This window comes from Mytilus californianus, unplaced genomic scaffold (assembly GCF_021869535.1).
Source record: "Mytilus californianus isolate M0D057914Y unplaced genomic scaffold, xbMytCali1.0.p SCAF_17, whole genome shotgun sequence".
Lineage (NCBI taxonomy): Eukaryota > Metazoa > Mollusca > Bivalvia > Mytilida > Mytilidae > Mytilus > Mytilus californianus.
Window position 1 is genome coordinate 11,931,088 of NW_026262659.1, and position 14,230 is coordinate 11,945,317.

A 14,230-nucleotide genomic window follows, 5' to 3' on the forward strand; every position below is an offset into this window, starting at 1 on the left:
ACAAAAAGCATACCACATGAGTATAAAATGGTCTTAGGCCATGTAAGACTGAGAATTATTTAGAGTCGATTTAGGCCGTAGCCCATATTTACATATAAAAATGCACACAGAGGCTATAAGAAATTGAAATTTGTTACTTTTTGCTCATTTCTATGCTAAGATGTCATGATACAAGAAGTCTAATTGCAAAAGGACTCTTGAATTCAACTTTTTTTTGCAGACAGTATGGTTTGATGACCAGTTTTTCACTTTTCAATGGAAAACTTGCATGTAGTTTTAGTCTCATTTGGCATATATTTGAACCACTTACTATCCTAAAGAAGAAAATTATGGTAGCATATGAAATGAATAGGGTGTACTGATCATTGTAAAGTGTTTTTTTTACAGATTTAGTGAAATATTTGTGATGGACTACAGATTTTATGTACATAGCTCTTCACATTTCACATACATCAAACAGGCCGTTTAACCAGGGACATAAATACAAATATTCTGCACATTTTTTCTGTGATAATCTACTTTTCTCTAGATTCCGAGTTCACAAATGGTTAATTAAATTTGATTTAAGCATAGAAACACAAATATCAGGAACATAAAAAGCTGTCAGATAGAAAGTCAGCATGGCTCTTAGGCATAAAATGGAAACTGCTTTAAAATGCTTATTTTAGCCGTATAATGCCAAAATGCTTATTTTAACAGAATTTCTGTCAAACAAAGATGTAAATCCTTTACTTTTATTGAGTTTGACAAATCGAAACCAGCAAACCATTCAGGAAAGTTGCCAAAGTACAGAATCTACATTTACGGAATTCATCTAATAGGATAGAAAGACTTGACCAATTTTAATAAAACTTTGCATGACCTAAGCTTAGGCAATTATAAGATAGTTGGCCAAGTTTCATGGCCATAGGATATATATTATAGAAACTAGGGCCATTTTAATATTGAAATTTGGATGTTTATTTTTGACGTTTAAATCCAATATTTTCAACTGTCAAGATTTTGGCCTAAAAAATTTAAATATTGCAAAAATTTGCTTTTTAAATACTCTTGAATTTAATATAATAAGTATTTAAAGCAACGGAACACTCATTTGATTTATCAGATTTATTTCAGTTATTCAAAAGTCAAATTTATATGAGCCTGTGCCTGAAAATAGAGATTTTCGAATTAAGGGAAGCCTTACATAAACATGCATTTTTTTCAACCAATTTGAAGTTTTTGAATTTTTTAACCTTACATTATTCTTCCATATATATTAAATGTACTTTAAATGTAAAGAAAAGTTACAAAAAGCATACCACATGAGTATAAAATGGTCTTAGGCCATGTAAGACTGAGAATTATTTAGAGTCGATTTAGGCCGTAGCCCATATTTACATATAAAAATGCACACAGAGGCTATAAGAAATTGAAATTTGTTACTTTTTGCTCATTTCTATGCTAAGATGTCATGATACAAGAAGTCTAATTGCAAAAGGACTCTTGAATTCAACTTTTTTTTGCAGACAGTATGGTTTGATGACCAGTTTTTCACTTTTCAATGGAAAACTTGCATGTAGTTTTAGTCTCATTTGGCATATATTTGAACCACTTACTATCCTAAAGAAGAAAATTATGGTAGCATATGAAATGAATAGGGTGTACTGATCATTGTAAAGTGTTTTTTTTACAGATTTAGTGAAATATTTGTGATGGACTACAGATTTTATGTACATAGCTCTTCACATTTCGCATACATCAAACAGGCCGTTTAACCAGGGACATAAATACAAATATTCTGCACATTTTTTCTGTGATAATCTACTTTTCTCTAGATTCCGAGTTCACAAATGGTTAATTAAATTTGATTTAAGCATAGAAACACAAATATCAGGAACATAAAAAGCTGTCAGATAGAAAGTCAGCATGGCTCTTAGGCATAAAATGGAAACTGCTTTAAAATGCTTATTTTAGCCGTATAATGCCAAAATGCTTATTTTAACAGAATTTCTGTCAAACAAAGATGTAAATCTTTTACTTTTATTGAGTTTGACAAATCGAAACCAGCAAACCATTCAGGAAAGTTGCCAAAGTACAGAATCTACATTTACGGAATTCATCTCTTAGGCCCGAGAACACAGTTATTTCGTAGTGCATTTCTTTTAGACAGTAAATTCAAATTAAAAAAATCGCACCTGCTCTATCTCAAAAAGATTTTTACAGTGTAGTGTACTACTATTGATACAAATAATATCAAAATTATAGAAACTTCTACCAGCTCTAACTCAAAATATTGACAATTCTGTGTTAAGGGGGGCTAAAATTCAGTTTGACAGCTTCAGACATTCTAATTTTTGACCTTTTTTAACTGGACCAAATCACTACTTAACATAAAGATTCAGCACCCAAATTTTTTTAACATGTAATTTCATCCCCTTACTTAATATTTCATGCATAAAATATCAAGAAATAAATTGGGAAAGTGTATCAAAAAAAAATGCAAGTTATACACTGTTCACACTAGGGACTATATTTGTAGACAACGAAAACCAAAGGACGATAACTGTGTCCTTGGACCTAATAGGATAGAAAGACTTGACCAATTTTAATAAAACTTTGCATGACCTAAGCTTAGGCAATTATAAGATAGTTGGCCAAGTTTCATGGCCATAGGATATATATTATAGAAACTAGGGCCATTTTAATATTGAAATTTGGATGTTTATTTTTGACGTTTAAATCCAATATTTTCAACTGTCAAGATTTTGGCCTAAAAAATTTAAATATTGCAAAAATTTGCTTTTTAAATACTCTTGAATTTAATATAATAAGTATTTAAAGCAACGGAACACTCATTTGATTTATCAGATTTATTTCAGTTATTCAAAAGTCAAATTTATATGAGCCTGTGCCTGAAAATAGAGATTTTCGAATTAAGGGAAGCCTTACATAAACATGCATTTTTTTCAACCAATTTGAAGTTTTTGAAGTTTTTTAACCATACATTATTCTTCCATATATATTAAATGTACTTTAAATGTAAAGAAAAGTTACAAAAAGCATACCACATGAGTATAAAATGGTCTTAGGCCATGTAAGACTGAGAATTATTTAGAGTCGATTTAGGCCGTAGCCCATATTTACATATAAAAATGCACACAGAGGCTATAAGAAATTGAAATTTGTTACTTTTTGCTCATTTCTATGCTAAGATGTCATGATACAAGAAGTCTAATTGCAAAAGGACTCTTGAATTCAACTTTTTTTTGCAGACAGTATGGTTTGATGACCAGTTTTTCACTTTTCAATGGAAAACTTGCATGTAGTTTTAGTCTCATTTGGCATATATTTGAACCACTTACTATCCTAAAGAAGAAAATTATGGTAGCATATGAAATGAATAGGGTGTACTGATCATTGTAAAGTGTTTTTTTTACAGATTTAGTGAAATATTTGTGATGGACTACAGATTTTATGTACATAGCTCTTCACATTTCACATACATCAAACAGGCCGTTTAACCAGGGACATAAATACAAATATTCTGCACATTTTTTCTGTGATAATCTACTTTTCTCTAGATTCCGAGTTCACAAATGGTTAATTAAATTTGATTTAAGCATAGAAACACAAATATCAGGAACATAAAAAGCTGTCAGATAGAAAGTCAGCATGGCTCTTAGGCATAAAATGGAAACTGCTTTAAAATGCTTATTTTAGCCGTATAATGCCAAAATGCTTATTTTAACAGAATTTCTGTCAAACAAAGATGTAAATCCTTTACTTTTATTGAGTTTGACAAATCGAAACCAGCAAACCATTCAGGAAAGTTGCCAAAGTACAAAATCTACATTTACGGAATTCATCTAATAGGATAGAAAGACTTGACCAATTTTAATAAAACTTTGCATGACCTAAGCTTAGGCAATTATAAGATAGTTGGCCAAGTTTCATGGCCATAGGATATATATTATAGAAACTAGGGCCATTTTAATATTGAAATTTGGATGTTTATTTTTGACGTTTAAATCCAATATTTTCAACTGTCAAGATTTTGGCCTAAAAAATTTAAATATTGCAAAATTTTGCTTTTTAAATACTCTTGAATTTAATATAATAAGTATTTAAAGCAACGGAACACTCATTTGATTTATCAGATTTATTTCAGTTATTCAAAAGTCAAATTTATATGAGCCTGTGCCTGAAAATAGAGATTTTCGAATTAAGGGAAGCCTTACATAAACATGCATTTTTTTCAACCAATTTGAAGTTTTTGAAGTTTTTTAACCATACATTATTCTTCCATATATATTAAATGTACTTTAAATGTAAAGAAAAGTTACAAAAAGCATACCACATGAGTATAAAATGGTCTTAGGCCATGTAAGACTGAGAATTATTTAGAGTCCATTTAGGCCGTAGCCCATATTTACATATAAAAATGCACACAGAGGCTATAAGAAATTGAAATTTGTTACTTTTTGCTCATTTCTATGCTAAGATGTCATGATACAAGAAGTCTAATTGCAAAAGGACTCTTGAATTCAACTTTTTTTTGCAGACAGTATGGTTTGATGACCAGTTTTTCACTTTTCAATGGAAAACTTGCATGTAGTTTTAGTCTCATTTGGCATATATTTGAACCACTTACTATCCTAAAGAAGAAAATTATGGTAGCATATGAAATGAATAGGGTGTACTGATCATTGTAAAGTGTTTTTTTTACAGATTTAGTGAAATATTTGTGATGGACTACAGATTTTATGTACATAGCTCTTCACATTTCACATACATCAAACAGGCCGTTTAACCAGGGACATAAATACAAATATTCTGCACATTTTTTCTGTGATAATCTACTTTTCTCTAGATTCCGAGTTCACAAATGGTTAATTAAATTTGATTTAAGCATAGAAACACAAATATCAGGAACATAAAAAGCTGTCAGATAGAAAGTCAGCATGGCTCTTAGGCATAAAATGGAAACTGCTTTAAAATGCTTATTTTAGCCGTATAATGCCAAAATGCTTATTTTAACAGAATTTCTGTCAAACAAAGATGTAAATCCTTTACTTTTATTGAGTTTGACAAATCGAAACCAGCAAACCATTCAGGAAAGTTGCCAAAGTACACAATCTACATTTACGGAATTCATCTCTTAGGCCCGAGAACACAGTTATTTCGTAGTGCATTTCTTTTAGACAGTAAATTCAAATTAAAAAAATCGCACCTGCTCTATCTCAAAAAGATTTTTACAGTGTAGTGTACTACTATTGATACAAATAATATCAAAATTATAGAAACTTCTACCAGCTCTAACTCAAAATATTGACAATTCTGTGTTAAGGGGGGCTAAAATTCAGTTTGACAGCTTCAGACATTCTAATTTTTGACCTTTTTTAACTGGACCAAATCACTACTTAACATAAAGATTCAGCACCCAAATTTTTTTAACATGTAATTTCATCCCCTTACTTAATATTTCATGCATAAAATATCAAGAAATAAATTGGGAAAGTGTATCAAAAAAAAATGCAAGTTATACACTGTTCACACTAGGGACTATATTTGTAGACAACGAAAACCAAAGGACGATAACTGTGTCCTTGGACCTAATAGGATAGAAAGACTTGACCAATTTTAATAAAACTTTGCATGACCTAAGCTTAGGCAATTATAAGATAGTTGGCCAAGTTTCATGGCCATAGGATATATATTATAGAAACTAGGGCCATTTTAATATTGAAATTTGGATGTTTATTTTTGACGTTTAAATCCAATATTTTCAACTGTCAAGATTTTGGCCTAAAAAATTTAAATATTGCAAAAATTTGCTTTTTAAATACTCTTGAATTTAATATAATAAGTATTTAAAGCAACGGAACACTCATTTGATTTATCAGATTTATTTCAGTTATTCAAAAGTCAAATTTATATGAGCCTGTGCCTGAAAATAGAGATTTTCGAATTAAGGGAAGCCTTACATAAACATGCATTTTTTTCAACCAATTTGAAGTTTTTGAAGTTTTTTAACCATACATTATTCTTCCATATATATTAAATGTACTTTAAATGTAAAGAAAAGTTACAAAAAGCATACCACATGAGTATAAAATGGTCTTAGGCCATGTAAGACTGAGAATTATTTAGAGTCGATTTAGGCCGTAGCCCATATTTACATATAAAAATGCACACAGAGGCTATAAGAAATTGAAATTTGTTACTTTTTGCTCATTTCTATGCTAAGATGTCATGATACAAGAAGTCTAATTGCAAAAGGACTCTTGAATTCAACTTTTTTTTGCAGACAGTATGGTTTGATGACCAGTTTTTCACTTTTCAATGGAAAACTTGCATGTAGTTTTAGTCTCATTTGGCATATATTTGAACCACTTACTATCCTAAAGAAGAAAATTATGGTAGCATATGAAATGAATAGGGTGTACTGATCATTGTAAAGTGTTTTTTTTACAGATTTAGTGAAATATTTGTGATGGACTACAGATTTTATGTACATAGCTCTTCACATTTCACATACATCAAACAGGCCGTTTAACCAGGGACATAAATACAAATATTCTGCACATTTTTTCTGTGATAATCTACTTTTCTCTAGATTCCGAGTTCACAAATGGTTAATTAAATTTGATTTAAGCATAGAAACACAAATATCAGGAACATAAAAAGCTGTCAGATAGAAAGTCAGCATGGCTCTTAGGCATAAAATGGAAACTGCTTTAAAATGCTTATTTTAGCCGTATAATGCCAAAATGCTTATTTTAACAGAATTTCTGTCAAACAAAGATGTAAATCCTTTACTTTTATTGAGTTTGACAAATCGAAACCAGCAAACCATTCAGGAAAGTTGCCAAAGTACAGAATCTACATTTACGGAATTCATCTAATAGGATAGAAAGACTTGACCAATTTTAATAAAACTTTGCATGACCTAAGCTTAGGCAATTATAAGATAGTTGGCCAAGTTTCATGGCCATAGGATATATATTATAGAAACTAGGGCCATTTTAATATTGAAATTTGGATGTTTATTTTTGACGTTTAAATCCAATATTTTCAACTGTCAAGATTTTGGCCTAAAAAATTTAAATATTGCAAAAATTTGCTTTTTAAATACTCTTGAATTTAATATAATAAGTATTTAAAGCAACGGAACACTCATTTGATTTATCAGATTTATTTCAGTTATTCAAAAGTCAAATTTATATGAGCCTGTGCCTGAAAATAGAGATTTTCGAATTAAGGGAAGCCTTACATAAACATGCATTTTTTTCAACCAATTTGAAGTTTTTGAAGTTTTTTAACCATACATTATTCTTCCATATATATTAAATGTACTTTAAATGTAAAGAAAAGTTACAAAAAGCATACCACATGAGTATAAAATGGTCTTAGGCCATGTAAGACTGAGAATTATTTAGAGTCGATTTAGGCCGTAGCCCATATTTACATATAAAAATGCACACAGAGGCTATAAGAAATTGAAATTTGTTACTTTTTGCTCATTTCTATGCTAAGATGTCATGATACAAGAAGTCTAATTGCAAAAGGACTCTTGAATTCAACTTTTTTTTGCAGACAGTATGGTTTGATGACCAGTTTTTCACTTTTCAATGGAAAACTTGCATGTAGTTTTAGTCTCATTTGGCATATATTTGAACCACTTACTATCCTAAAGAAGAAAATTATGGTAGCATATGAAATGAATAGGGTGTACTGATCATTGTAAAGTGTTTTTTTTACAGATTTAGTGAAATATTTGTGATGGACTACAGATTTTATGTACATAGCTCTTCACATTTCACATACATCAAACAGGCCGTTTAACCAGGGACATAAATACAAATATTCTGCACATTTTTTCTGTGATAATCTACTTTTCTCTAGATTCCGAGTTCACAAATGGTTAATTAAATTTGATTTAAGCATAGAAACACAAATATCAGGAACATAAAAAGCTGTCAGATAGAAAGTCAGCATGGCTCTTAGGCATAAAATGGAAACTGCTTTAAAATGCTTATTTTAGCCGTATAATGCCAAAATGCTTATTTTAACAGAATTTCTGTCAAACAAAGATGTAAATCCTTTACTTTTATTGAGTTTGACAAATCGAAACCAGCAAACCATTCAGGAAAGTTGCCAAAGTACAGAATCTACATTTACGGAATTCATCTAATAGGATAGAAAGACTTGACCAATTTTAATAAAACTTTGCATGACCTAAGCTTAGGCAATTATAAGATAGTTGGCCAAGTTTCATGGCCATAGGATATATATTATAGAAACTAGGGCCATTTTAATATTGAAATTTGGATGTTTATTTTTGACGTTTAAATCCAATATTTTCAACTGTCAAGATTTTGGCCTAAAAAATTTAAATATTGCAAAAATTTGCTTTTTAAATACTCTTGAATTTAATATAATAAGTATTTAAAGCAACGGAACACTCATTTGATTTATCAGATTTATTTCAGTTATTCAAAAGTCAAATTTATATGAGCCTGTGCCTGAAAATAGAGATTTTCGAATTAAGGGAAGCCTTACATAAACATGCATTTTTTTCAACCAATTTGAAGTTTTTGAAGTTTTTTAACCATACATTATTCTTCCATATATATTAAATGTACTTTAAATGTAAAGAAAAGTTACAAAAAGCATACCACATGAGTATAAAATGGTCTTAGGCCATGTAAGACTGAGAATTATTTAGAGTCGATTTAGGCCGTAGCCCATATTTACATATAAAAATGCACACAGAGGCTATAAGAAATTGAAATTTGTTACTTTTTGCTCATTTCTATGCTAAGATGTCATGATACAAGAAGTCTAATTGCAAAAGGACTCTTGAATTCAACTTTTTTTTGCAGACAGTATGGTTTGATGACCAGTTTTTCACTTTTCAATGGAAAACTTGCATGTAGTTTTAGTCTCATTTGGCATATATTTGAACCACTTACTATCCTAAAGAAGAAAATTATGGTAGCATATGAAATGAATAGGGTGTACTGATCATTGTAAAGTGTTTTTTTTACAGATTTAGTGAAATATTTGTGATGGACTACAGATTTTATGTACATAGCTCTTCACATTTCACATACATCAAACAGGCCGTTTAACCAGGGACATAAATACAAATATTCTGCACATTTTTTCTGTGATAATCTACTTTTCTCTAGATTCCGAGTTCACAAATGGTTAATTAAATTTGATTTAAGCATAGAAACACAAATATCAGGAACATAAAAAGCTGTCAGATAGAAAGTCAGCATGGCTCTTAGGCATAAAATGGAAACTGCTTTAAAATGCTTATTTTAGCCGTATAATGCCAAAATGCTTATTTTAACAGAATTTCTGTCAAACAAAGATGTAAATCCTTTACTTTTATTGAGTTTGACAAATCGAAACCAGCAAACCATTCAGGAAAGTTGCCAAAGTACACAATCTACATTTACGGAATTCATCTAATAGGATAGAAAGACTTGACCAATTTTAATAAAACTTTGCATGACCTAAGCTTAGGCAATTATAAGATAGTTGGCCAAGTTTCATGGCCATAGGATATATATTATAGAAACTAGGGCCATTTTAATATTGAAATTTGGATGTTTATTTTTGACGTTTAAATCCAATATTTTCAACTGTCAAGATTTTGGCCTAAAAAATTTAAATATTGCAAAAATTTGCTTTTTAAATACTCTTGAATTTAATATAATAAGTATTTAAAGCAACGGAACACTCATTTGATTTATCAGATTTATTTCAGTTATTCAAAAGTCAAATTTATATGAGCCTGTGCCTGAAAATAGAGATTTTCGAATTAAGGGAAGCCTTACATAAACATGCATTTTTTTCAACCAATTTGAAGTTTTTGAAGTTTTTTAACCATACATTATTCTTCCATATATATTAAATGTACTTTAAATGTAAAGAAAAGTTACAAAAAGCATACCACATGAGTATAAAATGGTCTTAGGCCATGTAAGACTGAGAATTATTTAGAGTCGATTTAGGCCGTAGCCCATATTTACATATAAAAATGCACACAGAGGCTATAAGAAATTGAAATTTGTTACTTTTTGCTCATTTCTATGCTAAGATGTCATGATACAAGAAGTCTAATTGCAAAAGGACTCTTGAATTCAACTTTTTTTTGCAGACAGTATGGTTTGATGACCAGTTTTTCACTTTTCAATGGAAAACTTGCATGTAGTTTTAGTCTCATTTGGCATATATTTGAACCACTTACTATCCTAAAGAAGAAAATTATGGTAGCATATGAAATGAATAGGGTGTACTGATCATTGTAAAGTGTTTTTTTTACAGATTTAGTGAAATTTTTGTGATGGACTACAGATTTTATGTACATAGCTCTTCACATTTCACATACATCAAACAGGCCGTTTAACCAGGGACATAAATACAAATATTCTGCACATTTTTTCTGTGATAATCTACTTTTCTCTAGATTCCGAGTTCACAAATGGTTAATTAAATTTGATTTAAGCATAGAAACACAAATATCAGGAACATAAAAAGCTGTCAGATAGAAAGTCAGCATGGCTCTTAGGCATAAAATGGAAACTGCTTTAAAATGCTTATTTTAGCCGTATAATGCCAAAATGCTTATTTTAACAGAATTTCTGTCAAACAAAGATGTAAATCCTTTACTTTTATTGAGTTTGACAAATCGAAACCAGCAAACCATTCAGGAAAGTTGCCAAAGTACAGAATCTACATCTACGGAATTCATCTCTTAGGCCTGAGAACACAGTTATTTCGTAGTGCATTTCTTTTAGACAGTAAATTCAAATTAAAAAAATCGCACCTGCTCTATCTCAAAAAGATTTTTACAGTGTAGTGTACTACTATTGATACAAATAATATCAAAATTATAGAAACTTCTACCAGCTCTAACTCAAAATATTGACAATTCTGTGTTAAGGGGGGCTAAAATTCAGTTTGACAGCTTCAGACATTCTAATTTTTGACCTTTTTTAACTGGACCAAATCACTACTTAACATAAAGATTCAGCACCCAAATTTTTTTAACATGTAATTTCATCCCCTTACTTAATATTTCATGCATAAAATATCAAGAAATAAATTGGGAAAGTGTATCAAAAAAAAATGCAAGTTATACACTGTTCACACTAGGGACTATATTTGTAGACAACGAAAACCAAAGGACGATAACTGTGTCCTTGGACCTAATAGGATAGAAAGACTTGACCAATTTTAATAAAACTTTGCATGACCTAAGCTTAGGCAATTATAAGATAGTTGGCCAAGTTTCATGGCCATAGGATATATATTATAGAAACTAGGGCCATTTTAATATTGAAATTTGGATGTTTATTTTTGACGTTTAAATCCAATATTTTCAACTGTCAAGATTTTGGCCTAAAAAATTTAAATATTGCAAAAATTTGCTTTTTAAATACTCTTGAATTTAATATAATAAGTATTTAAAGCAACGGAACACTCATTTGATTTATCAGATTTATTTCAGTTATTCAAAAGTCAAATTTATATGAGCCTGTGCCTGAAAATAGAGATTTTCGAATTAAGGGAAGCCTTACATAAACATGCATTTTTTTCAACCAATTTGAAGTTTTTGAAGTTTTTTAACCATACATTATTCTTCCATATATATTAAATGTACTTTAAATGTAAAGAAAAGTTACAAAAAGCATACCACATGAGTATAAAATGGTCTTAGGCCATGTAAGACTGAGAATTATTTAGAGTCGATTTAGGCCGTAGCCCATATTTACATATAAAAATGCACACAGAGGCTATAAGAAATTGAAATTTGTTACTTTTTGCTCATTTCTATGCTAAGATGTCATGATACAAGAAGTCTAATTGCAAAAGGACTCTTGAATTCAACTTTTTTTTGCAGACAGTATGGTTTGATGACCAGTTTTTCACTTTTCAATGGAAAACTTGCATGTAGTTTTAGTCTCATTTGGCATATATTTGAACCACTTACTATCCTAAAGAAGAAAATTATGGTAGCATATGAAATGAATAGGGTGTACTGATCATTGTAAAGTGTTTTTTTTACAGATTTAGTGAAATATTTGTGATGGACTACAGATTTTATGTACATAGCTCTTCACATTTCACATACATCAAACAGGCCGTTTAACCAGGGACATAAATACAAATATTCTGTACATTTTTTCTGTGATAATCTACTTTTCTCTAGATTCCGAGTTCACAAATGGTTAATTAAATTTGATTTAAGCATAGAAACACAAATATCAGGAACATAAAAAGCTGTCAGATAGAAAGTCAGCATGGCTCTTAGGCATAAAATGGAAACTGCTTTAAAATGCTTATTTTAGCCGTATAATGCCAAAATGCTTATTTTAACAGAATTTCTGTCAAACAAAGATGTAAATCCTTTACTTTTATTGAGTTTGACAAATCGAAACCAGCAAACCATTCAGGAAAGTTGCCAAAGTACAGAATCTACATTTACGGAATTCATCTCTTAGGCCCGAGAACACAGTTATTTCGTAGTGCATTTCTTTTAGACAGTAAATTCAAATTAAAAAAATCGCACCTGCTCTATCTCAAAAAGATTTTTACAGTGTAGTGTACTACTATTGATACAAATAATATCAAAATTATAGAAACTTCTACCAGCTCTAACTCAAAATATTGACAATTCTGTGTTAAGGGGGGCTAAAATTCAGTTTGACAGCTTCAGACATTCTAATTTTTGACCTTTTTTAACTGGACCAAATCACTACTTAACATAAAGATTCAGCACCCAAATTTTTTTAACATGTAATTTCATCCCCTTACTTAATATTTCATGCATAAAATATCAAGAAATAAATTGGGAAAGTGTATCAAAAAAAAATGCAAGTTATACACTGTTCACACTAGGGACTATATTTGTAGACAACGAAAACCAAAGGACGATAACTGTGTCCTTGGACCTAATAGGATAGAAAGACTTGACCAATTTTAATAAAACTTTGCATGACCTAAGCTTAGGCAATTATAAGATAGTTGGCCAAGTTTCATGGCCATAGGATATATATTATAGAAACTAGGGCCATTTTAATATTGAAATTTGGATGTTTATTTTTGACGTTTAAATCCAATATTTTCAACTGTCAAGATTTTGGCCTAAAAGATTTAAATATTGCAAAAATTTGCTTTTTAAATACTCTTGAATTTAATATGATAAGTATTTAAAGCAACGGAACACTCATTTGATTTATCAGATTTATTTCAGTTATTCAAAAGTCAAATTTATATGAGCCTGTGCCTGAAAATAGAGATTTTCGAATTAAGGGAAGCCTTACATAAACATGCATTTTTTTCAACCAATTTGAAGTTTTTGAAGTTTTTTAACCATACATTATTCTTCCATATATATTAAATGTACTTTAAATGTAAAGAAAAGTTACAAAAAGCATACCACATGAGTATAAAATGGTCTTAGGCCATGTAAGACTGAGAATTATTTAGAGTCGATTTAGGCCGTAGCCCATATTTACATATAAAAATGCACACAGAGGCTATAAGAAATTGAAATTTGTTACTTTTTGCTCATTTCTATGCTAAGATGTCATGATACAAGAAGTCTAATTGCAAAAGGACTCTTGAATTCAACTTTTTTTTGCAGACAGTATGGTTTGATGACCAGTTTTTCACTTTTCAATGGAAAACTTGCATGTAGTTTTAGTCTCATTTGGCATATATTTGAACCACTTACTATCCTAAAGAAGAAAATTATGGTAGCATATGAAATGAATAGGGTGTACTGATCATTGTAAAGTGTTTTTTTTAACAGATTTAGTGAAATATTTGTGATGGACTACAGATTTTATGTACATAGCTTTTCACATTTCACATACATCAAACAGGCCGTTTAACCAGGGACATAAATACAAATATTCTGCACATTTTTTCTGTGATAATCTACTTTTCTCTAGATTCCGAGTTCACAAATGGTTAATTAAATTTGATTTAAGCATAGAAACACAAATATCAGGAACATAAAAAGCTGTCAGATAGAAAGTCAGCATGGCTCTTAGGCATAAAATGGAAACTGCTTTAAAATGCTTATTTTAGCCGTATAATGCCAAAATGCTTATTTTAACAGAATTTCTGTCAAACAAAGATGTAAATCCTTTACTTTTATTGAGTTTGACAAATCGAAACCAGCAAACCATTCAGGAAAGTTGCCAAAGTACAGAATCTACAT